General features: G+C 49.1%; 1 pseudogene; it reads left to right on the forward strand.

Moving 5' to 3' along the window:
* Positions 1 to 24,894: 24,894 nt before the first annotated feature.
* On the forward strand, positions 24,895 to 25,121 carry LOC131511279 (U2 spliceosomal RNA; annotated as a pseudogene).
* The last annotated feature ends 862 nt before the right edge of the window (positions 25,122 to 25,983 follow it).

Here is a 25,983-nt window from a genome sequence, read left to right on the forward strand (position 1 = left end):
ATTCTGCGTCTCCCTCTCTCTCTGTGCCTCCCCCACTCGCATTTCTCTCTCTCTCTCTCTCTCTCTCTCTCTCTCACAAAATAAATCAACATTAAATGGGGCGCCTGGGTGGCTCAGTTGGTTAAGCGTCCGACTTTGGCTCAGGTCATGATCTCGAAGTCTGTGAGTTCGAGCCCCACGTCGGGCTCTGTGCTGACAGCTCGGAGCCCGGAGCCTGCTTCGGATTCTGCGTCTCCCTCTCTCTCTGCGCCTCCCCCACTCGCACCTCTCTTTCTCACACACACAAAATAAATAAGCATTAAACAGCTGTTGCTCGAGGAATCGCTGCCAGCGGACGGCCCTCCTCCTACTCAGCCCCACTCCCGTGCTGCAGCGGGAAGATGTTGGACTAACTCGCAGATGTCACCGGGATCAGCCCCGGTGAAGCGTCGCCTCCTGCCCAGACACTGAGCCGTACAGAGAGCTCAAGTTCCGAGTCTGCCTTCCTCTTCCCCGTGTCCCCGGCGAGATGGCTTGGATGAGGTCTCAGCAGGAGCCAGGGGCGGAAATAACAGACAACCACCCAAATGAGGACAAGCAGAGGCTATTTATGCAGAGTTTTCTGTAGCAAGGGGGTCGGCCACCACCACCTGCCTTTGGCACAGACTCACGGGCAGGCGGCAGAACGGGAAGCTTTGTAGGGAGAACGAGAAGGATCCAGGTGTGTCCCGAGTGGAGGCCGTGGGCCCCGGGGAGCTGGAGGCGGGCTAACCGGAAGCGGAGACATCCCAGGTGATTGGTTAGGGGAGCGTATTTGGCCTCCTGTCCTTGGTCCTCCATTGGAAGGGGGACACACATAGGGAAGCTGGCAGATACTGATTACACAGGGGCTGTGGGTTCGTTTCCTGGGTTAGTACTGGCTGCATGTTGGGGGTCAGGGTCTCTGTTTTTACCTATGGTCCACTCATATCCATTTGTATATTTAGTGACACAGAATTCAAGTCCCAGCGTATTTCTCCCTGCCGTTCGGCCCCGTCCTCACTTCCCGCAGAACAATCCACGGTCGCAGTCCCGCAGAACAATGTCACAGTCTCCACGGCGTGTGACATAGGCCCTCCCCCCACCTCCCCCAGTCTCTCGGCAGCCAGAGGACACAGCTGAGCGGAGCTCAAGCAAAAACAACCGCCTCTTTGGGGGACCCCAGAAAAGAGCTCTGCTCCCGTTCGTGTCCCCACCCGTCATCCGAGATGTCTGTTGGAGGAAAATCCACCCTCTGAGTCACCTGGAACCCCTGTCACCCCCATTTCCTCCAACACTGATCAGATACAGTCAATGACCTTTACACGTTCACTCTGGGGGCTCTGAGGAGGGTGATTTTGCACAAAGGACCCCTCTTGACGCCACTAATTGTGGAGTAAACAGACTTCCAAGGGACATCCCACCTTCTGGCTCCTTTTCACGGCTTCCTTTTCATCTTCCATGCTGCTCATGCGAGGAGGCTGGGAGTCATCCTTGTGACTCCCTGCTCGCCGCCCATGCTCGGTGCAAACTCCTCCCCAAGTCCTTTCAATGCAACCTCCAGAATCTTCCTCAGTTCTGTCCAGATCCCAACGCTCCCATCCCCCGCCGCCCGCACCTTAACCCCAGCACGTCCCTACGAGGCTCCCGGGTTAATGGAAGTGAGCCCAAGCTACCAAACTCTGTTTGAAAAAGAATTACACAGGAGTATATTTTTCTTGCAAAGAGATAAGAGGGGATGATTAATGGTTCGCCTCAGGGCTTCGGAAAGACACCCCGCAAGTGCTTATTTTTAGAAAACGAAGACGCCATTTTACTTTTGTCTTGTTTTGTCTCTGCTTTCTTTAGAGTTGACCTACAGTGACATATTCGCTTCGGGTGTACAACATAGCGTTCTGGCAATTCCATACGTTACGCGACGCTGGCGGTGAGAAGGATGCCATTTTAAATCTCATTCCCGGGGCAACCGGTTAGAACCAGAGATGCGTTAGAGGTTGGAGGTCACGGTTGAAGCTGCAACTCCATCTCTAAAACCCGGGCCGCTTAGAGAAGACCTTGTCAGAAACAGCATTTGCGAAGACAGCTTTTTAAGGTTTGTTTGGTTTTTTTTTAAATTTATTTAACTTATTTATGCAGACGAAGTGAGAGAGAGAGAGAGAGAGAGAACCCCAAGCAGGCTTCGTCAACACAGAGTCGGATGCGGGGCTCGAACTCGTCAACGCCAAGATCATGACCTGAGCCAAAATCAAGAGTTGGGCGCCACCCAGGCGGCCCCGCGAAGACAGTGGTAAGATGGAAAAGAGCATCTGCTTTTCTACAGCTGCAAGGAAGGAGGTCACTTTTTTTTTTTTCATCGCGATGAGATCTTTCACCAGTGGTTAGAAGGACGTGCAGTTTCAAGATCAAGCCCTAGAACTTGATTGGCAAACGTCAGAAGAGTTTGCCCAAGGACCTCAAAACTTGGGGGAAAACAAATGGCAGAGAGAGGTCATGGACACTGGGGGATGCGGTGCGGGTGTGAAGTGTGGCCTCTGAGCCCTGCTTCCCCTGCTTCCCCTCCGGCTGCCTCCCCACTCGGCAGCCAGAGGCCAGCTGTGAGCCCCCCACCCCACCCCTGTCTCTGTGTCCCTCCTCTGCTTAAACACATCACTTGCCTGTGTGACCCACCGCCTGTTGAGTGAAGACTTTGCCCGGCTGGGGATGGTGAGGGTCTGTACATCCCTTCTGCCCCGTCCCCACCTCTCCAGCTGACTTTCCTGTCCCCGTCCTTGGGCGTGCCAGCCTCCTGGTCTTCCTTCACCACTTGGAGAAGAACCACCTGCCAATCAGGACCATTTCCTTTAGACTTCTGATGGATGGAAATTAGTTCCTACCATGTTCGAGCCCGCACTACGTTGTTCGGATCGTTTGTCCCGACGGCTAACATGACCTTAACTGGCCAACCAGGGTATTCGATCAACAGCTCTCAAGAGTCTCTTTTCTGCTTCTGAAGATGAGGATTACATTACCCACCTCTGGGGTCATTAGAGGACAGAGGACGGTGTGAAACTCCCAGCGTGGGGCTAGCTCCGTGACAGTGGAGCTCAGGCATAAGAAGGTGGGGGTGTCAGAGATTCAGAACCACATTTCAGGATAACAGAGAGCAAGAGAGAAACACAGTTGCCTCTGATAATAACGATCTCTCGGATATAATCGGTGGCGATTGCATCTCTGGCCTGGTAGAGAAATTGAAAGAAAAAGAAAAACACCGTAGTAGAATGTCAGGCTTTGGAGTGGGACGGGACTAAATCTGAGTTCCCACTTTACCACTTGCAAAGTTGCGTGTCTGTGACCAGTCTTTTCAGTTCTTCGAGCTTCGGTTTGCCTGTGAAGATACCAACCGACTGACCGTATGGGGAGGAAGTCCAAGTTCAGTAATGAGGACTTTTGGTTGCAGGCAACAGAATCTGTTCTAACGAAGGAATTTATTAAGGAGACTGGAAAATCTACAGAACTATTTATTACGAGGCGAGGGCTGAGGAAATTGGCTCTGAGCCAGCCTTCCTTCAACAACTACCAGGACCACGCTGCTGAACGAACTGGTCTACCGAAAGCGCTGTTCCTTTGCCTGATCGGGAAGCTGCAGGATCCAGAAGCAGCTGATTCAAGAACCATGCCACCTCTAGCCCAGCCCGTGCCAGGAAAACAGACGCCTTGTACCCTGCCCCTCTCTCTGCTCAAGTGACTCAGTGGCAGATCAAAGCCTCACGCGAGATCATCTGGTGCACGGGACTTACATCACGCCTGGAAACTAGCTGTTCGGCGGTCTGGAAAACGTCTAGCTTTCTAGTCTTTATAGTATAAGAAGTTACTTGAGAAAGAGGTCGGAAAAAGTGTTGAGTGAGCCAATACCTCCGTGGAAAACATTTATTAATGCAGCCTCTGGCACCGCTCGACGCATTTTAACGAGAGATAGCATAGTTAAGGGCCAAAAGTCTGTAGCCACGCAGTCTGGGTTCAAATCCCTTCTCCCCCACTATTACTGTGTCAAGTTACTTCCCCTCTCTGTGTCTCAGCTTACACAGTTAGGCTAATTACAATAGGTCATGCACCTTACAGGCTCGTTGTGGATGTTAGATGACTTCGTAATTGCTTCGAAGTATCTGGTTCACGAGGCACTACCAGCCCACTCTCTGTCCTGGTCTTCATGACTCAAATGCAAAGAGTAATTGCATTTGCTAGAGTGACACCACGTGGGCATCCAAACTTTCCAGACTTCACCTCTCACTTGAACATCTCCTTCCTTTCCTCAAATGCTACTGAGCCAAAGAGCCTGATGATAGGGGCGCCTGGGTGGCTCAGTCGGTGGAGCGTCGGCCTCTCGGTTTTGGCTCAGGTCACGATCTCCTGGTTTTGTGAGTTCAAGCCCCATATCGGGCTCTGTGCTGGCAGCGCGGAGCCTGCGTGGGATTCTCTGTCTCCCTCTCTGTCTGCCCCTTCGCCCACTCACGCTGTCTCTGTCTCTCTCGAAATAAATAAACTTATATACCACAAAGGAGCTGGTGATAATAAATAGTCACAGTGATAATAAATAGTCACTGTATTTGCTGCTCTGTGTTTGTTATCACAACAACATCGCTTTGGAGATCGGTATTGTCATCCTGAGTTTAAAAATTAGGAAGCTGAGGTTCAGGGATATTAAATGAATTGCCAAAGGTCAGTTGTTAGTGTCAGATTTACTACTGAAAGCCAGCCCCCTGCTCATGGCTGCAACATACCTCCCTCCCTTTTTATGCTTTCCCTCGTTCAGGTGGAGCAGAGCTGGGCTCTCCTTGTAGTTCAGTCCTGATCTCTGATTCATGGAGTGCAGCAGCAAGTAAGAAAGGGTCCTTGCCCTACAAGAGCCTGCGGTCAATCTGGGAGACCTATAGACAGACAGTTAAAGCATGATCCATGCAATGGGGAGTGCGAACAAGGTACAGAAATAATACAAAAGAACCTTAGATTAACTAGGGCTTCAGACAAGAGCTTCAGGGAGGAGGTGAAAGCTGGGGGCGGGGGAGGTTTACAAAGGCTAAAGTTGGGGCAGAAAGCAGAACAGGAGGAAAAGACCTACCGCCCAGAGAGGGCAGTATGTGCAAAGGCACGGAGGCAGGAAAAGCAGCATGGGGTGTCCAGGCAATGACCAGGAGATCTATGTTTCGGACATACAAGAACGGCAGAAAACAGGATTAGCAAGGATGGCGAGGGGCCTTAAAAAAGCTACACTACAGCACTGAAGAAACAGGGAAGAGTAAAGGGTCTTAAGTAGCTGAAGCTCAGGGTATGACTTGCATTTGAGAACAATTCCTGTTTCATGGGCAGGTCGCAGTGCAAGTGAAAATGTGAAGCCCCTTGTTCAAAAAGCAGGAGACAAGTGTTGTCAAAAGTACTGGCATATGAAGTTTTTTCTTTCAAAATGTTTTATCACAGGGCGCCTGGGTGGCTCAGTCGGTTTACAGCATCCGACTCTTGATTTCGGCTCAGGTCATGGTCCCAGGGTCGAGGGATCGAGCCCCGCATCGGGCTCCACACTGAGCGTGGAGCCTGCTTGAGATTCTCTCTCTCTCATGCTCTGCCCCTCTCCCTGGCTCATACTGTCTTTCTAAAACTAAAATTGATAAACATTAAAATACTTCATGACTTATAAAACGTAAGTTTTGTTTTTCTACCTTCCACTGTATTGATTTGTGTTCTAATCCTTGTTTTCTTCCTTTGGCTTGCTTCTGATACAGGTTGCTCTAGATTTTCTAATGTCCTAAGATTGAAGGTTAAGCTATTGATTTGTGATTTCTTCTTCTTTTTAATGTGGGCATTTATAGCTGTAAATATCCTGGTGAGCACTGTTTTAGCTTATCTCATCAGTTTGGGGATGTCATGTTTTTGTTTTCATTCAACTCAAAGTATTTTCTCATTTCCCCTGTGAGTTCTTCTTTTTCCCCATTGGTTACTTCGGAAACCGATGTGGAAGTTTAATTTCCCTGTGTTTGTGAACGTCTCAACTTGCTTTCTGTTGATTTCATTCTTACTGACTTTGAATTTGATTGCATTGTGGCTGGAGAATGTACTTTGTATGGTTTCATGCTTTTAAATTGATCAAGACTTGGGGCACCTGGGTGGCTCAGTTCGTTAAGCATCTATCTGACTTCAGCTCAGGTCATGATCTCATGGTTCATGAGTTTGAGCCCCGCGTCGGGCTCTGTGCTGACAGCTCGGAGCCTGGAGCCTGCTTCGGATTCTGGGTCTCCCCCTCTGTCTGCCCCTCCCCTGTTCACGCTTTGTCTGTCTGTCTGTCTCTCTCTCTCTCTCTCAAAAATAAAGAAACATTAAAAAAATTAAATTGATCAAGATTTGCTTTATAAATCAGCATGTGGTCTATCCTGGGGGATGTTCCATTTGTGCTTGAGAACAACGTACATCCTGAGTGGAACACTCTGGAGATGCCTGTTAGATCTGGTAGTTTCTGATGCTGTTCAAGTCTTTTAATCCTTGCTGGTCTTCTGCCTAGTTGTTGCATCCATTATTGAAAGTGGAGCATCGAGTGGCGCCTGGCTGGCTCAGTTGGTAGAACACGCGACTCTTGATCTCAGAATCATGGATTTGAGCCCCATGTTGGGTGTGGAGCCTGCCTGAAAAAGAAAGAAAGAAAAGAAAGAAAATGGAGTATTGAAATTTGTAAGCATTACTGTTGAATGTTGTATTTCTGTTCTCCCTTCAATTTAGTTGGTTCTTGCTTCAAGTATTTTAGGGCTCTGTTGTTTGGTGCATATGTAATTATAATTGGTATGTCTTCCTGATGGATTGACCCTTTTATCATTGTAAAATATCCATATTTAACCCTAGTAACATGTGTGTTTTAGTCTGATACTTGTACGACCACTCCAGCTCTCTTACAGTTGCCATTTGCATGCTATAGCTCTTTCCATTCTTTTACTTTTCATCTACTTGTATCTTTGAATCTAAAGTGCTTTCTCAGAGAATAGACGCCCACAGGTGGTAGGGTGGGAACACAGTGGGCTTCAGAGGTAGTATTCAGTCCTAAGATTTAAATCCTGCCTCTGGAAACTGAATAACTTTTGTTATGCTTCTTCGCTTATGTGAGACCCAGTCTTTTTACCTAAAACTTAGGGATAATGATGCTTACTCTTGGGAACCGTGAGACGGTATGCATGAAGCCCGTGGCAACATTCCTGGTACCTAAAAGAGGATCAACAACCATTTAGGGCAATCACAACGAGCAGTTCCAAGCTGCAGACCCAGACAGTGCTGGAGGATCCTTCAAACTTTTTGAAGGAGGCCTTTAGAGACATCCTAAAGCAACTCATCTCTTTTTCCGTCTAGAAATTCAGAGATTGGTCTTCAAAAGCTCTGCAGCATAATCCTGATTCTCCTGAGCATCTCTCTGGCTGTCCTCTACACACAAAGCCACCTGCTGTCTCTGCTCTCGCCCCCGTGTCCCCACCCCCACTGATGCTCCTCTCCGGTTTGACACAAGGCTTGATGAAAAGATGAGAGTCTCCTTTGTGGACATGAGAATTTTGTTCCGACAAAAGCTGGCAGAATCCTCCTTGGATGTGTTGACAGCATTTTTATCACCTAGACATCCTCTAAAAAACTTGAACATGCCTAGCTTTTAATTGCCTTTCCAACCCACACAGAAGCTCTTTGGAGCATTAATCTGGGCTGTTTAGTACTTTCTGATTGCAACTCTACTGATGTAAACAGAACCACAGCTCTTTGTCAAGATGAGAGGAGACTTGAAATTTCTTGTTCTTCTCTGGTAGGAATTTCTCAAGAATCTATCACCAAAGAGCCCATCCACTTCATAATTATACGGGATATACAAATATCACAAAGAAGAGCTCAAACTACAAAGATGAGGCCAGAAATAGAAGAAGAGGGGAGGGAGGAAAAGCTTATGGGAAAAATAGTTGTGGGATGGGATCAATGCCAATGTCCTCCTAAATAAGAGGAGTGTTGAAGGGAGCAAGCATGCATGTTGTGCATGGCCTGTGCATCAGCCACTGGGTCACTGCGAACTGCAATCAAGGAGACTCTGACCCAAGCTAATACCACCCACGCAGGTGGCTGAGAGAGAGAGAGGCCATTTGCAGCCACACTGGCAACTCTTGTAGGGATGGAAAACGTCACATTCTCCTTGTCACAATTATGCCAGGGTACAGTCATCATGCTTGTGGTGGGAACAGACTTTCCTCATATTGAGATGGGACTTGCCTCTGGGGGAAACAAGGTCAACGCTCGCCTTGGTGACGTTGCTTGCTCCTTGGATAACCCAGGGGGAGGATCAGCTGTGGCTATCATGGGTAGGAAGTTGAATGGAATCAGAGTCCCCACCATCATCCTCAGCAAAGGGGCCAGAGAACATCAGTGAGCTCCCGGCCAAACCCTAGGTGCCCACGTTTCCACAAGAGATGGAGGGAGCCTTTCCCCATTGGCATGCAGGGGCAGCACCAAGGGAGAAGAGCCATGCCTGGAAGGAACTGACACACTAGCCCACACCACCCCGAATACAGTCCTAACCACACACTTGTGAAACAAGCACGTCATCCTCACCTCCATTTCCCTACCTCCCATGGACCTGGCTGCATTCTGATCCACTACTGTCGGCATTCTAGAGCTCAGTGAGAGGAGTGAACTGTTTGAGGGGAATGGTGGGGCTCTGGACGCTTGAAAGAAAGCCTTTGGGGGTGAAGTGAAGAAGGGTTTAGAGGAAGAAAAGAGGAGAGAGAGATTCCACATGGGAAATGTACCTCTTCCTCATTAGTTTCTCTAAGACGTCATGCACTCAGAGTTCAGTTGACCAAGTTCAATATGCCAGCTTTAGTCATGGATCCATGCAAGGCGTCTCTTTTGTTTGTTTCATTTTTTAATCTTCAAATCCATAATCTATCCTGTACAACCTGCTGCCTTTGCAGACAGGATGCAAACAGTGGATGTCTACTGGAGGCAATCACTGAAGTTCATGGATTCCTCACCACACCTTCAGAAAGACTTTTTGCTCTAATGCTTATTAGATGCTGTGAACCCAGGAGCTCTCTGATAGACTCCTGCACCAGTTTCCCACCTCCTCCATAAAAAAAAAATACCCTCATAAACCCCAGTCCTATCCCCTCATTGTTCTTTGAACTACACAGAGACTGGGATGGTGATTATGGCAGTAACAATCACAACGACTAATAAGAACGCCCCATGTGCTACTAAATAACTTCCATATATTCCATTTTCACAATAATCTCAAAACTCAATGGAATATTTCTATCCCATTGCACAAACCAAGAAACCAGTGCGTAACGATTAACCTGCTCAAGGATTTTCACTCAAGTGTGTCTGCTTCTTCTAAAACCCATCTTAAGCTCCAGAGAATGCTGGCGACAATGGATGAGCTAGAGTGTGCATGCAGAGAGCAGAGACAGCAGGAACTCACTTCTTTTTGTCTCCTAGAGCGCCAAACACAGGGCTTCTCACATCATAGGAACTTGTATGTTTAGTAAGCTGAGTTGAATTATGTGGCTCAGGAAAACCTGCCTGGATTCTTCCCCAGGACAATGAAACATGAGTTTCAAGAGCTACAGCGGCACGTATCTGAGGTTCTTGAATGAGGGAGGTGGGTGGATTATTCAGAGTTTGTTGCAAAATATCTAGTAGGCAGCTTAGGCCTTATATGTATTTAGAGCAAAAGCATGCAATTGTGCTACGTGCTGATTTGCGTTCTTTCTGCCATATTTATACTGCAACACCTGTAATTTTCAGATGTAAAGAGACTTCTCTCTGACTCCTTGAGTGTTCTCACAGACCAACAACAGTAAGTCTAACCACATTGAAACTGTCTATTTTGAGAAGTTAATGAGTTTAAGCTCCTTGTCTTCCACTGGTTTGGCAGGTGCATTATTATTATTTTGTAGTCTCTAGATGATCTCAGCAAAGAGTCCAGTTAGACACCAAATGTCGTCTTTTTTTAATGTTTACTTATTTTGAGAGAGACGGAGTGTGAGCAAGGGAGGGGCAGAGAGAGAGGGAGAGACAGAATCCCGAGCAGGCCCCGGGCTGTCAGCACGAGCCCAACTCAAGACTCGATCCCACGAACCATGAGATCATGACCTGAGCCGAAATCCAGAGTCAGACACTTAACCAACTGCGTCACCCAGGCATCCCAACACCAAACCTGATCTTGATGGGAACTCCGATTCTAAGGTTTAGGGTGTTTGTTTTACGTTATTACTAAGGTTCTGGGATAAACTGGAGAAGTGGACGGGAATCGACGATCAGGAACTTTGGGAGCAGGGGAGTCCTGGACCTCACCTTTAACATGAGAAGATCAGGAACAGGGCACATAGAGAATGGAAAGCATCCTGAGGGAATAGCTTGGTAGATATATCACCAAGAAGCTTGGTAGATATATCACCAAGGAGAATAAAACATGGTAGGGGTCACATGACAGAACTGGAACTCTCCAGGTCGGGATCTGTGTGCGGCACGTCTGGGTTCCCCGCAGTGTGTTGTGACCCACCCTTGTCAGAGCACCGGGGATGGCTCTGAGCTCCACTGAAACATGAACCTGTTGTTTAGGTTGCCCTGATCCCATTGCCCTCCTTCTGGAATCCTCACTCCACATTTCCTATGGAATCTCATCCCGTATACTTATTAGTCATTGGCTTAAGTGGGACTCATCCTGGGTTGGCCATGTGACCCAAGTCTGGCCCATGAGAGCCCTGCATCCCTCGGCCACTTAACTGATTCAGGGTCACCTTCCACTTTCAGGCTTAGAACTGCAGAGTCCCCGGGGTGGCCACCATGGGGCCAGATGATGAACTGCAGAACAGCAGGGGTGGGGGGCAGGGGGAACAAGTCCCTGTGAGGTGAACTCTGACCAAGGGAACAAGTAATTGAAAGAGCCAAATAGACTAACCTGCACTCCTTCTTGTCTTCCATGGGTGACTGTAAATGGTAGCTCTTCCCTGCAATTCTTTGGAGAAGTCCCATGTGCTGAACAAACGCGCCTACTAGGTTACCTGCTCTGTCCCTTCTCAGCCTCTCGAGGTCATATCCGGTGTGATTATGAGTTGCGCCATGTTGTTTCTCTCTTTTCTTCCCCACTGCCCCCTTCCTCCTCGCTCTCACCACTCCAGCCTCTACATTTCTCAAATAACATCCATGATTTCATCTTTGCTCCAGCCTTGCTTTCCAAAGAACCCGGAAACCCTCTTCATTACCTCGTTTGGTACTTAGCCAAGTGTTTGATCAAGTCCCGACTTTCCAAATCCTTAAGGGATCTGGAAGTGATCCCTCTTCCTCTTCCCAGAGGAAGGAGGACCACAACGTGTACCCAATTTTCGTATCAGTCACACAAAATGTTTAAAAAAGGAAACGAGGTAGGGGCGCCTGGGTGGTTCAGTAGGTTAAGTGTTCGACTTCAGCTCAGGTCATGATCTCGCGGTTCCTGAGTTCTAGCCCCACAACGGGTTCTGTGCTGACAGCTCAGAGTCTGGAACTTGCTTTGGCTTCTGTGTCTCTCTCTCTCTCTCTGCCCCTTGCCTGTTCACACTCTGTCTCTCTCTCTCTCTCTCTCTCTCTCAAAAATAGATAAACAATTAAAAAAACTAAAAAAAAAAAAGGAAATGAGACAGCAATGTAAAATCTTATAGCTACTCACTGAAACCTTTCTCTGTAAGGCAGTATTATCACCCCATTTCGCAGGTAACAAAACTGAGACTCAGAGATGTTTCAGAACTTAAGGGATGGAACTGGAACTCGTTTCTCATTTTCTGAATTCTCATTCACTTCTGGTACCTCTCGGGACCAGGTCTTAAATCCCCTACCGAGTGAAAGCTGCCGGGAGAGAGCAATGGGGTCTCCTTGCCTGTGGCCAGCATGTACTTGGGCAGAATTTGGTACAAGTGAGATGGCCGCAGGCCCCACCTGTGCTGAGCCCTTCCTCTCTTCTGCTCCAAGATCTGAACCTCAGCCTTGAATTTCCTCCAGGGGAAAAATGGCGCCACGTCAACTCTTCCCAGGGGTCTGTCAGAGCAAGAAGCCAGAGTGTTTGCAGGTTCATGGAAGGGCTCATAAAACTGAAATCCAGTTTTCTCTCTCTCATAGCCTGCTCTTTTTTGACAAGAGATTAGCAGGCTGTCCTTTGTTGCCTCTTCTCTTCCTTGGTACCCCATTGACTTCTGATCATTTCACTGTCAGCTCTAGGCAAGAGAGGAGAGACGCCACACCAGGTTGCTATTTATAGATGTTGCTGTTAAAGTTCTCACAGGAGAGAGATGCTTGCCTTATGTGTGAATTTCTTTATCCCACTGCTACTCGGGAGTTTGGTCCCAGACCAGCAGCATCAGCGGCATCTGGGAATTTGTTAAAAATGCAGAATCTCAAGTCTTACTTCCGACCCACTAGACCACAGTCTCTGTTGGGGGGGTCCAGGAATCTGTGTTTTCATAGCCACGCCAGGGGACTCTCATGTGCGTTAAAGTGGGAAAATCACTGCTTTCACCAATTTCCCTCTTCCCCCTCCTGAGTACAAATACTGAGGATTGGTTAAATTGCCCACATGGCTCCATATGACAGTCAGAGAGGCAGCTTGTAGGGCGGACAGCAATGGACCCTGGAATCCAGCAGAGAGGACCTCACTCCTCTCTCCCTCTATCTGTCTGACTGTGACCGTGAACTGATCTTACAGAGCCTCGGACTCCTTATTGATAACATGGAGATGATCGTAACCACTTTACAGAATTATTGTAAGCATTAAAGGGGACAGTGAGATGCTAGGAGCCCAACAAATGCTTATCGTGGTGGTAAATCCTCATCATCACCATCTCCCCTGTAGTGCTGAGTGTGGGGTATGTTTTAAACACTTGCTATGTCTTTTGGCTACCCCCAGCACATTTGGGTGGGGGGGGGGCATGATTTTATTATATCTCACTTCTTTTAATTTGTTCCCGGCATCTTTTGAACTCCACTGCTAATTTGGGGAAATAACCAGCGGTGACAGTTTTACGTGTCACCTTGGCTAGGCTCTGGTACTCAGTTATTCAATCGAACGCTTATCGAGGCATCACCGTGGAGGTATTTTACAGACGTGCTTAACATCTAGAATCAGTTGACCTTAAGTAAAGGAGATTATCTTTGATAGAATGATAGTGATCCTCACCTAGTCAACGGAAAGTCCTTAAAAGCAAAACTGAAGTTTCCCTGAGGAGGAAAAACTTCTACGTCAAGACTGCTGTACCAGCACCTGCCTGGAAGTTCCCAGCCTGCTAGACCGCCCCAAGGATTTCAGACTTGCCAGCCCCCACAATCACATAAGCCAATGCTTTCCGATAAATCTCATATTCCAGCCTTCTGAGTTCTGCCCATAGAGGGTAAAACTCAGAAATCTCAGTTCCCCGGCCTCCGTTGCTGCTGAGGCACAGGCACACAACCTCTATGCCAACTCTTGGACTCACCTGTCTGAGATTTGATTTCAGAAATGAGCCATAGAAAGAAGGAGGCTACATCCAGAACCATCCACAGGATGGTGGCGGGGGCATCTGGCTTTCAGGGTCGGTAACCATGGGAGCCACGGGTACATGGGTACCCCAAGAAGTTGCCTCGGTGGTGGGTGGGGATTCCTTGAATGCCAGAGGCGGTGATGTCCTTATCAGGTCAATTCTGCATTGTGATTCTGGAAGTTTAATCTTGAGCGTGATTCTCTAGCCTTCCTGACACTGTTGGGAGCTACAGTAATGTGTTTTTAATAAACACCTTTTCGACTTAGTCAGGGTCAGCTTTTCACCATCAGACACCTGACTTATCCAGACAATGGGACCAGAAGTTGTTGCCAGCTACAGAACCTTGGGGAGGAAAGTGACTTTGACTATCTGACCCAGGAATGGCACTGGAGAGCCAGCCAGCGTGAAGGAATGAGACCTGGCGGTCCAAGCCACGAGTCTTAAAAACGGTGACCTCAGTCATTTCCTGGGGTCGCCCTGAAGAACACACTGAAGACAAAGTTCACAGGGATCTGACTGTGCTGCCATTAAATGGTATGAAAAGTGTGAGGAATTCGGGGCCGGTGGGGATAACCCGTCTGCTTCTCGCTACACTCGACAGCTTGACAAGAGGAGCACCAAACCCTACTACCCTGCCCTTATTAGCACAGTGTTCTCTTCCTTCCTCATATGGAGACGCTCTCCCTGCCCTACTTTTGAGGCCTTGGAATGCCCCACCCACCGAAGTTACTCTGTTGGGGAACTCCAAATCTCTCCAAGTCCCCTTCACCCTCTGCCACCCCCGAAGATTGTCTTAAGACCTATAAGGAGAATCAGACCCCAACAGTCACAGAAGGCCAACCACAAAGTCAAACCTGGGAAGAAAAGTCATCCACATTAAAAGAATTGCAAGAAGTTGCTAATTTATGCCAGAAAGAAGCAGGGAGGCGTGTGTGGAAATTAACTCGGAAGACCAGGGAGGGAGGACCATCACGTGTATAGGCTGCATTTGTCAATAGGAGTGCTCTGACCAGAGATTTTGTGTTCGACAGGCTATCTTGAGCAATGGGTTGCAGTTCTAATCACTCTTTGTAATTGATCGGTTGACTTAATCCTGGATTTGTTGACAACCAACATAAAACGGAGTTCCAGAAATCCCATGGCATAATGTCGGACAACAACTCCTAAGCCTGGCTGCACATTAGAAGCACCCAAGGTGCTTTTCAAAATAGTGAGGCCATGGTTGCCGCCCAGACCAATTAAATCGGAATCCCCGTGGATCCGGCCCAGCCATCAGTATTTTTTCAGAGCTGCTCAGCTGATTAAAATGCATACCCAAGGTTGTGAAGCTCTGATGTAGAGGAAAGAGCTATAAATGTTGGACTGGATTAATTCTGCACCTTGAAAGGACCCTGAAGATACTCTCCTTGCCAAGGTATTGAGAATTACATTCGTAAGGGAAGAATCAGAGTCTTTGGAAGGTGCCACTGTCGCTCTTACCTGAGTAAGATTGGATGTGCAAGTGGGAGAGACTGCATTAAAATGGGCTCCCTAATGTCAGGGGGGTTGAAGGGATACAGAGCTGGCACCAGCTACTAGAAGATGCTTCAGGGTTACAGCAGTCAGCAGAGAGGCTGGGGTACCACTCAGGGTAGTGTGACCAAAGAGATTTTTGGAGTAGCCAAGCGATCGTGGGGTCTATGGATTCAAATAGGCGGGCAGCTACGATCCTATTTGACATTATAACCCCTAACTTTTAGCTTGGCCAACTGGAGCTTAACTTGAGCCACCGGAGAAGTTCCCAGGTCCGAGTTATTTAGAGACTCAGGGCCCTTTGATAATGTGATAATATCAAACGCACGTGCATTATATGGGGCGCCTGGTGGCTTAGTCGGTTAAGCACCAACTTCAGCTCAGGTCATGATCTCACGATTCGTGGGTTCGAGCCCCATGTCAGGCTCTCTGCTGACAGCTCAGAGCCTGGAGCCTGCTTCAGTTTCCGTGTGTGTGTCTCTCTCTCTACCCCGCTCACACTCACACTCTGTAAATATTTACATTATTTAATGTAAATAAACATGAAAAAATAAAAGAAAAAAAGGCATGTACATTATGTTTTATACCTTATTACTGTCTTCTGCCGGTTGCACTGGACAGTTTAGTGAGAAAGGTACTAAGCTCCATTAATGCCCTCTTGCCAGAAAGTACCTCTTCTTCCCCAGTTTGAAGAGGCTCTTCTTGTCTTGCTTGAGAGCCTGTGATGATGTCACCTAAAGAGGTTACTTTCATGCCAAAATCCAAACCTCAAGTCCCCCACGTGCTTTGCAATCACCACTTCCCAGAGGGACCTGTGGTCATTCCCCAGAATAACTATGTTCTGGGAAAAGGGAAATCATCAGACCATTTGAGGAGAATTGGACACCTACCCTGAGGGACCCAGGACTCCACGATGGTTTTCCGGAACCAGAAAGAACCAGTCCGTCCCAGTCAGCCTGCTGATATCTTACACACTTCTATCTTGGCACATAATGGTTAATTTTCCAGTTCCTGAGTATATAGTTGGAATACACATATTTATCAAGAAGAAGAATCCCCACACTGACTCTCCGACCTTCCATGCAAGGTAATTGTAGTAAGAAGGGCCATGAGGGAGGTCCCAGAGCTTCTCCTGCCTTCCAAAATTATGAACCAAAAAACAAGTCTACGTCTATAAGAGGATTAACAAAATCAGTTAATATGAATTAAAAATTAATATTAAAAAATTCAAATATGTGGAAGATGTAGGGGTATTGATTCTACTGTATCCCCCATTTAACTCACCAACTTAACAACGAATTTACAGATTTAAAAATGGGTCTTGGATAAAGACAAGTTATCATAAGCTTAGTTAGGAGAGGACCCCAACTGTAACTACCGTTCAAACATAGATCTTTAATGAGCCAATAAACATAGTTTCTGGAACTGTAGCTGTTCATCTAGTGGGGGGAAAAATGTTCCCTATCCTAATAAACAGAGAAAAACCAGAAGTGGTTTTGTTTTCACTTGGAAGGGACAGCAGTCTACCTTCATCATTTGCCTCAGGGCTGTGTCAACTTTCTCGCTCTGGAACATAATTTAGTCTATAGGGATCTTGCTTGTTTTGCCATCCTGCAAGACATCATATGCTCCACTAATAACATCATGCTTCTAGAATCTAAAAAAGCAGGAGGTAGATAGTGTTCCAGAGGCTTTGCCGACACATGCATGCCAGAAGGTGAGAGAGAAATCTCATGAGAGTACTAGATCCTGACACCTGGGTGAAGTTTCTGGGGATACGGTAATCTGGGAAATGATGCGACAGCTCCTTTGAGGTGAAAGGCAAGTAGTTGTACCCAACACTAAGAACCAGGCATAATATTCATTGGGCTTCCTTTTGTTTAGGAGGAAATATGCTACGATGGGATGCGTTTCTCCAACTTATTAACCAAGTGACCCAAAAGGCTACCAGCTTTGAGTGAGGCCCAGGGCAAGAATCGGCTCTCCAGCTAATGCCAGCTGTGTGTAAGAAGCTCGGTGTCTCTTAGAGCTAATGGCCCAGAAGATCCAACCGTGCTCACCCTGGGTATGGTGGACCACGATGCCACGTAAAGCATCAACCAATAGGATAATTCTAGTGCAAGCCCAAGAGCTTAAGAGAAGAACCAAGTCTTCTTCCCAGACAACTATTTGCCTTTTGAGAAACAATACTTGTCTCGCTTCTGAGCTTTAGTAGAGACCGAACGCATGACTGAATGGCCCCAACTATCATTACGTCTGAACTTCCCATGAATAATTGGATATTATCTGTTATACCAAGCTGTAAAAGCAGGCACAGTGGACGTGGTGGCTTTGAAGGACAATAAGAAGGAAAAACGCCCAGAGGAAAGAACTTCAAGTTATCTACTTTTCCTGGAAGGAAAGACGGCCAGGGGAATGCATCCATCTCGATCCCTGGTCTATGGCTAATAGTTTGGCTAATTGGCCAGAAATTCAGAAGGGACAACAGTAGAGGATCAGTGTCAAGCAAATTCGTTGGCGGGGGGGGGGGGGGGATGTTGGAATGGGCCTCTTAGAATGGGTGAGGTGTGTGGTGATGTTGTGTCTCATGTGAATAGTTGAAAAAGGCTCTTCTGGGGAAGAGGTTTTCAAAAGCAAGACGACTAATCTGACTATGGCTATCAATCACCTCTGCCACCCTACTGGGCTCTCAAAGGGGCCGTATTGTTACTGACACAGATCATACGTGAGCTTGACAACAGAGACTCCTTCTTACCAAGCTAACCTGGCTACTGCCACTACTGTTTCCCCACTTGCCAGCAGCAAAGACCATTGCTGGGCACCTGATATGGCACCTACTCGACCAGAATAGCCAGGTGCTCCGTGGTAGGTTGTTTGCGCTGGCCCCCTTCCATCTTGAAGGGGACAATGATTTGCCCTCAGGTAACAAAAGCCCACTCTGGATTTGAATTTGCCTTCCATGTTTCTTCCAGCGACGTCATCAGTAGACTTACTGAATGCCCCCACAACGAGGTGTTCCACACCACACCGCATCCCAGCAAGGAATTTATTTTAGAGTGAAAGAAATAAGGATGCAAGATGGAAAATACGGCATTCGCTGGTCTTACGGGTTAAAACGTTTAATAAAGACTCAGTGACAGTGTTGGCTGGAGAAATCCCCTTGCAAGGTTGGGCTGCTGATCTGTTGATTGAGTCTATGCTTTGCGCTAGAAACCAGCATACGGGGCTGGGTGTTGCACAAGCAGACTACATGGCTGTAGGCAACCAGGTGGGTAGTTGGATGGCACCTCTTGTTACGACACCTAACCACCCACTTGCAAATGCTTTTATTTCCTACGTATTGGTTGTTCTGTATTTCTTTTCCCAGACCCCCCTCCCACTTCCTGCCCTGCTATAGCCCTTCAGACTGTCTCTCTGGGCCTCCCACACTGGACAGTCTCTGGATCACCCAGGGGACAGCACAAGCAGCTCAGTGGAAGCCAGAGGAAAGGGGGAGCAGCGTACTTCTTCCCCACTCTCTCCAAGCTTTGGTGTTGTATCTGCTCAGGGCTACTTTTCCCCACAATATGGCTGTTGCCTGGTGATCCCACCTCAGCTCCACGCTCCCTGGGCTCAGGTATACCCTTTCCTCCCCTCACTCCTTCAAGCCAAGGGGTGGTACCTGCTTTCTGCTCTGTGTTAGTCTCTGTGTGCCTCGACATCCTGCACCAGGCCCCCTAACCCTACCTTCCTTCTGTAACTGGTTCCCCACCAAAGTCTCTTCCCTTTCTAAATCAAGGGAGTCGAACTCAGTTTCCCGCTGGAGTCCTGATGGATATATTATTTCTGCCACTGTTCTCTGTTGGCTTTGAGGGCTAACGCCCAAGAAGGAAGACGAGAGAATGGTGCCATTGTATTGAGGACTGCGGCTGCCACCTGTCCATGTCAATGCCTTCGTGCCACTTGGTGAACAGGCATAAAGAGGGTTGGCAGTAGGCTGCAGTGACAGGTGGTGTTATATAAATAATAGGCCTGGGAGCAATACTGCCTACATGACAGAGAGGGGAACACCTGGTGAAGTCAGGCCCAGTATTTAAAACAAAAAAAGGTAATGGAAGGCTTCGACACCCCCACCCAAGGAAGACCACAAGGACTCCGCTTCCTCAAAAGTCGCGGTTTGGGGCACCTCACTCGCTGGGGTCAAGAACTCTGTCCGGTTGAGACGCCGCTAAAGAGAAAGGGCGCGTGGAATCGGCGCTAGAGGGAGGAGGGCAAAGACACCAACGAAGGCGCCTGAACGTGGTCGGCGACAACAAAGGCAGCAGCGGCCACCCATGTTTCCTTCCGTGCGTGTGTCTCACTTCTTTTTTTTCCCCTTACCTATTCCGCTACTGTTTCTGTCACTTATTCCGTGGGTAAGGGAGGATCAGAATGGCACTCTCAGGGGACTCAGAGGAGGAAGACGTATTACCCGGAAGGAATATGGCTTCGGAACCGGATGCAGTGGCTGACGTCGGTTTGAACAGACGGCCTGACCTCTAGATTTCTCGTTCTATAGAGAATGATTCTTCCTTATTCCTTTTTTAATGTTTATTTATGCTTGAAAGAGAGAGAGAGACAGAGACAGAGACAGAGACAGAGACAGAGAGAAGAGCAGGCACGTGAGCAGGGGAGGGGCAGAGAAAGAGGGAGACACGGAATCTGAAGCAGCCTCCAGGCTCTGAGCTGTCGGCCCAGAGCCCTACCCGGGGCTCGAACTCACGAGCCGCGAGATCATGACCTGAGCCAAAGTGGGACGCTTAACCCACTGGGCCACCCAGGCGCCCCCGATGCTCCCTTCTTCTTTAAGCTACTTGAAGCTCAGAAAGTTGCTGAAGCCCAAACCCATTTCGGCTGATACACGTGTGCTCCGCGAAAGGAGTGCTCTTGCACACGGTCTACTTAGCACAGTGCTGGGCAGTGTGCCCTCCCCACTCCCAAGCTTCCACCGGGGACCCTGATCCAAGGTGGGTTGTGGTCACTGCTGTCAGCTCTGCCATGGAAGGGGCCGGCGGGGGCTGCAGTGCAAAGAGGGGCTTCCCAGTGGTGACGGCCAGGGGTGCATGTGTAGCCTGATCACGGGGAAGGCTCATGCTGCGGGGCAGACCTCTGGGGCAGCCAAGGCCAACCTGCAGTGTGGACCAAGTGAGCCATCTTGGGCACCAGCCCTGAGAGACGGGGTGTGGATAGTGGCAGCTGAGCAGGTAAGGGGGTAGGGCAGTCACTTACGTTTATGCTTTTACTTCTTCCTCTGTCGTAGGGATGGCCCCATGCACGGAAAATCAGACACAAAGCCAGATGAAAGAGAAACCGAGTTGACGCCATTAACTGGCTTCCCCCTGCCCTTGGGGCAGATAGAAAATAATGCTTTGCTAGGAGCCAAGGGCTTGACTTCAGATGCTTTGATCAAATTTGATTTTCAAGGCAGATGAGAAATGGTGCCTCGGTTAGAGGCAGCCGGTGTCCCACCGAGCTGCTCCTTACCTGGCCAGTGCAACGGTCCCCCAGCACTGTGAGTGGGGGGCGACTGATGGCTCACAGCCGTTCCCTTCTCCAGAGAGTCATCTTTGACCCGGGGAGCCCCCTCCCCCAGGAAAGCCTGGGAGGCTCTGCCCTCCCAGGGGCAGCCCACAGCTAGCGGGGACTAATATGTGTGTGTAGAGGCCAAAGGCCTTAAGGAGGAGAAATTCATGCCTCCAAGTTCTACTGAGACAAGACTTCAGCTGAACCCTCACGTTTGCCCGGCTTCCTCCCTGCCCCATCCTGATTCCCCTGCCCCCTCATGGCCTCCAGTAAACCCCTGTCTAAGGCAATGTCTCTGTGGCTGTCAGATGCAGGGGACTCTGCAGAACAGAACTTGTGGCTGGAAATAGGCTGCCGCCCTGACCTCTTGTCAACGTTTCTGCCTGGTCGGCTCTGTGGGTGTTTGGGAAGACTGGTAACCTGGTTTGATAAGCAGGCCGAAGGCCCAGAGAAAATCCAGTGTAAACCCGCCCGCTGCCAGCCTCGCTCAGACCACTCTCCCGCAAGTCTTGGAGAAACCGGGTGAGCTCATTAGGTCCATCTGCGACGCCTTCCAGCACCTTCCAGTGAGTATTTTTAACTACATGGCACCTACCGTCTCCCTGGGTACCTTGAGTGAGGTCTATGAGTCACCTGCAGCATCGGCAAGATGTGCCAAAGGGCATCATCGTTATATTTAGCTGGGACTTTTTTTTTTTTTTTTTAATATTAAGGTGGGCAGAAAAAAAAATTAAGTGTCATGGTTACAGCGTGTGCTGTGCAACTCACAGCCGGGAACCCCGGGGGCCAGAGGGCCCTGGCTGGGGTGGCTCCTGTTGTCTAAGACCAGCAGACCCCGGGGCAGGTGGAGGACAAAAACCAGGTGGCTCCATGCAGTTCTGGGGGAGGGGGAGCGGGGGAGGCAGGGGGGGTCACCGTGGGCGCCCAAAGTGCAGGGACTGTCTCCAGGGTAGGAGAGCAGAAAGGGCTGGCATCTGGGGGTCTGAAGACCATCATTCAGGTCCTAGATTTGACCTTTACTCGTTACATTTCCTCGAGCCACTTACCCTTCCTCTTCCCACTTGCTTTTCCTTTCCCGTAAAATAAAAATAATGCCCGCCCCCCAGCGTCTCTGGAGACTGTCACGGGAGGGGGGAGTATGCGAAAGGGGCTTTATAAACTGTAAAGTGCTGGGCGGAACAGCAGCTGTGAGGGGGGTGACTAAAAGAGGCAGCTGGCAGGCTCCAGGATTCCCTCCCCCACCGAGGCAGGGCTGGATGACCAGCAGGCCAGGGAAAACTCCCTCCACGCTGCCCTGGGAGAGGAAGATCCTGGAGGGGTGGGGGGGAGGAAGGACTTTTGTCATGGCAGTTGGTTCTCACGAGCTCCTCCACGAAGGGGATGTTTAGGGGTGTTTGATGGGCTGGAGTCGATCTACGTGCTGATGGTGGAAAAGATGAATTCCGGGCCTGCTCCGCTGTCGAGATCCCACTCTGTGACCGCACAGTCTCAAACACGCTGCCTGCCAGCAAAGCGTGGACGCCAACTGCCTTCGGCGGCGGCAGCGGCAGCGGGAGGGGGGGCGCCGGGGAGCTGCTCCCGGGTGCTCTGGTCTCACGCTTCCCTTCTCGAAGCTGGCTGCTGGAGGAGAGAATTTTGCCCGTCTTGCATGCGCACCGTCAGTAAGTGAGAAGGTGTTTGCGTTTCTCAAGTGCTGTGAATCACGCCGGGGAAGTGGACCCAAAGCAATCCTTTCTTTCGGTGAGCTCTCAGAGACCTGGGTTTCACGTGTAGCCTCCACCGGGGACCCGGCCTCATGCTAGGGACGCGGGGCAGGGTTGCAATAGACGGTAGCACTCTGGTTCTTACAAACCACGAGGCAGAGAGAACTGGCCGGGGAATTAAAGGGACCCTGGCCAGGTTACTTAACCTGTCTGTGACTGCTTTCTTCATCTCGAAAGTGGGAGTTCCGAAGATCGTTATAAGGATGAAATGAGAAAACAGGTAAGTAGGTGGTACATTACCAGGCACAGAGAACCATTTATGACAATGTCATTGGGGAATATTGAACCTTTAAATGAGGTAGCTGGTTTCCCCAAAATATCCCTCCTGCCACCAATGGCCATGCCTCTCAGTATACATCCCCTTAGATCAGAGGAAGCCTTGAAGCATCCACGACTGAGCCTCTTGGAAAGTTTACCTCGGAGACAGTTGCCCTCAGAACCTGGCTCCGGTGCCACGAGAAGCCCCCGAGTCACGTGGAGAAGACATGTGTGGGCACGCAGATTGACAGCCGCAGCCGAGATCCCAGCCAGCAGCCTGAACCAACCACCAGCCATGAGCATGAGCCATCTTGAAGACCCCAGTCACCATCTGACAGGAATGGTTTGAGAGACTCTAAGTAGGAACTGCTCAGCTGAGCCCGATTCAACCCACAGACTAGTGAGTGATAAGAAATCGTCGTTTAAGCCACTAGATTTCACAGCGTTTGGTTATATGGGTAACCCTCGTGGCCCAGCAGCCCTGGCCAGAGGGGACAGGGGCAGAGTGGACACCTGAGTCCATGGTGCCCAGCCCACGGGAGGAGAGCTGGGGGCAGGTTTTAGAGAAGGGGGAGAGGTAGGGCAAATACCCCTAAATAATTCCACCATACCCTGAAAATTGTTTGACTGTAAGCATCTGGTGGGCCAGTATCTTCCACGGCTAACTGGAAAGGTGATCTAGAAGCTGTAATCAGCAAGCATTTTCTTTACTGTTTGTTTATTTTAGAGGGAGAGAGCGTGCACATGCAAGCAGGGAGAGGGGCAGAGAGAGAGAGAGACACACACACACAGAATCTGAAGCAGGCTCCAGGCTCACAGAGCCCGACGCGGGACTCGAGCCCACAAACCACCGTGAGATCATGACCTGAGCCAAAGTCGGATGCTCAACCGACTGAGCCACCCAGGTGCCCCAGCAAGCATTTTGATGGAAAAGTTGAAGTTTTGCTGAAAAGAAAAGAGCCTGCTTGTCGGGCAGCAGCCCTTTCCTCTGGGCAGAACAAGGAAACAGCCAGTTACCAGCTCAGGGCTCAGCATAGGCTAAGTCATTTCCCCGCATGCCAGGCACATGAGATGGACATTATTAGCCCATTTCATATATGGTGAGAAGGGCTCAGAATAAGCCACCCGGCTACTCACAGTGCTTTCTTTGCTAAGAAAGAGGCCACAAGAGAACCCATGAGCAACCAATGCCCAGGCTTAGTTAAAAACAAACAAAAAAACAAGCCTGAATCTCTCCCAATAATTAAATAATACTTTACAGCATCCACAGTTCTGTCCCTAAGACTTGAGCAGAGGAGAACCATGGACTGGAAGACATTGAGGGCAGGATGTTCCTGGCATCTATTTCTTTGATGGAAGCTTCTGGATTGTTGAGTTAACCTCGAGCCACCCAGTGGCCCATAGGAATCATTGGAGTGAATTCGCATGGAATGCGTCCCGATAACAAATCAAGCCATTCTCTGGGTGCTGAGGAGGGCCAGCTGGGAGCAGATAGGGGGGCACGGGCTGCTCTGGCTGGTGACAGTAGGCCAAGAGAAGCAGCTTCCTCCAGACAAACCCACCCCCCCCACCCCCCGCGGCACCCTGCTCTCCAGAGAGGAGTGCATTGGCTTTCCTGCTTGCTACTCTCAAAGAGTAGGTACCTCGTTCAGTCCAAACTCTGCCACATACTGGTGATGTAGCCTTGTGTGACCCTAATGTCCCTGTGCCTCAGTTTCCTTATCTGTAAAGCATAGTTAGTGCCTGTCCCAAACAGTGGTTATAAAGACACACATAGCAGGCACTCGGTGAAGGTTGACTATAGCCCATAACCCAAAACCTACCCCCAAAAACGTACGAATGAAAAGGGAAGAGGGGTGGTTGCTACCGTAGGAAAGGGTCCGCAAACGACAGTGCAGTACCTCAGAGAACGAGGCCACCATTTAAAAAAATAGGAAGCGATTGGGGCGCCTGGGTGGCTCAGTCGGTGAAGCGGCCGACTTCGGCTCAGGTCACGATCTCGCGGTCCGTGAGTTCGAACCCCGCGTCGGGCTCTGGGCTGACAGCTCGGAGCCCGGGGCCTGTTTCGGATTCTGTGTCTCCCTCTCTCTGACCCTCCCCCATTCATGCTCTGTCTCTCTCTGTCTCAAAAATAAATAAACGTTAAAAAAAAAAATAGGAAGCGATGAAAGCCGTTAGTAACCGAGAAAAATGTGTGGGAGAGTGAGAAGCAGGATCCACGCTTGTATGTTAGATTTGTACCTGGGACAACAGAAGAGAAGGAAATACATCCCATGGCCCTAGCGGTGGGAGTAATCGCTTCTCGGCCTTTTGGCTAAGATCAAGTGGAGTAGCGGTGGGAGTAGGAAAGTGGGATATGAACTACTGTAACCCTTCTCTGTAATGGAATTTACATTTTTATTAAAAAAAATTTTTTTTTCTTGTCCCCAGGTGTCCCCAAACCAGAGAAAGAAGTCAAGGGTCACAGGAGCAGCAATATCGTTCCCTTGGCTTTGGCTTCTACCAGGTGGGTGGACTGATGGTGGCGCTCGCACAGCCACGCTGTGACGTATGTTGAAGCGCCACTGACGCCCCAGGCACAGAATGCTGAAATCGATTAATAATGTCTGCCATGGGAGCAGAAGTAGAAATAGCAGTAGGTAGGCTCTGCATCTGTCATCCTAGACCTGGAGACTCCAATTCGCCGATGACTTTGTTTTAACTGAGATGTAATTGGCACACAGCCAGGTGCAGCGATCTTAGGTGTTCGGCTCGATAGATTTTGACAGTTGTCTATACTCTTGGAACCGGCACCCAAAACAAGATACAGAACATTTTCATCAGCCCGGCAAGTTCCCTCATGTCCCCCGAGTAACTTTCTCCACCCCCAGCCACATGTCGATTTCCGTCCCCACAGATTAGTTTTGGACTGTCCTTGAATTACACAGTGACGACCATGGATTCTTTTGCTTAGCGTAACGCCTGGGAGGTTCCTTCTCCCTATCGCATACACCATTAGTTCTTTCTTGTAACTTGCTGAATGTATTTCATGACACGGAAAATTTCTTTCCCTAGTCTCAAATTGATGGACATTTGAGTTGTTTTCAGACTGGGGCTTTATAAATAAAATTGTTTACGAACATTCATACGCAGATCGTTTTGTGGACATGTTTTCTTTTGTGGGGGGAGATTGGTAAATGTCTGAGAATGGAACCATTGGATCACAGGGTAGTTGTAGACACGTTTAACTTTATAAGAACCTGTCAAACCATTTTCCAAAGCGATTGTACCATTTTGCCTTCCTCCCCCAGCAGGTGGTACCATTCTGAGGTGAGCCAGCCGGTGGCATGAAATGGTTTCTCTCGATGGTTTCAATTTCATTTCCCTGATGACTCAAAAACTTG

Source organism: Neofelis nebulosa, chromosome 4 (genome assembly GCF_028018385.1).
Source record: "Neofelis nebulosa isolate mNeoNeb1 chromosome 4, mNeoNeb1.pri, whole genome shotgun sequence".
Classification (NCBI taxonomy): Eukaryota; Metazoa; Chordata; class Mammalia; order Carnivora; family Felidae; genus Neofelis; species Neofelis nebulosa.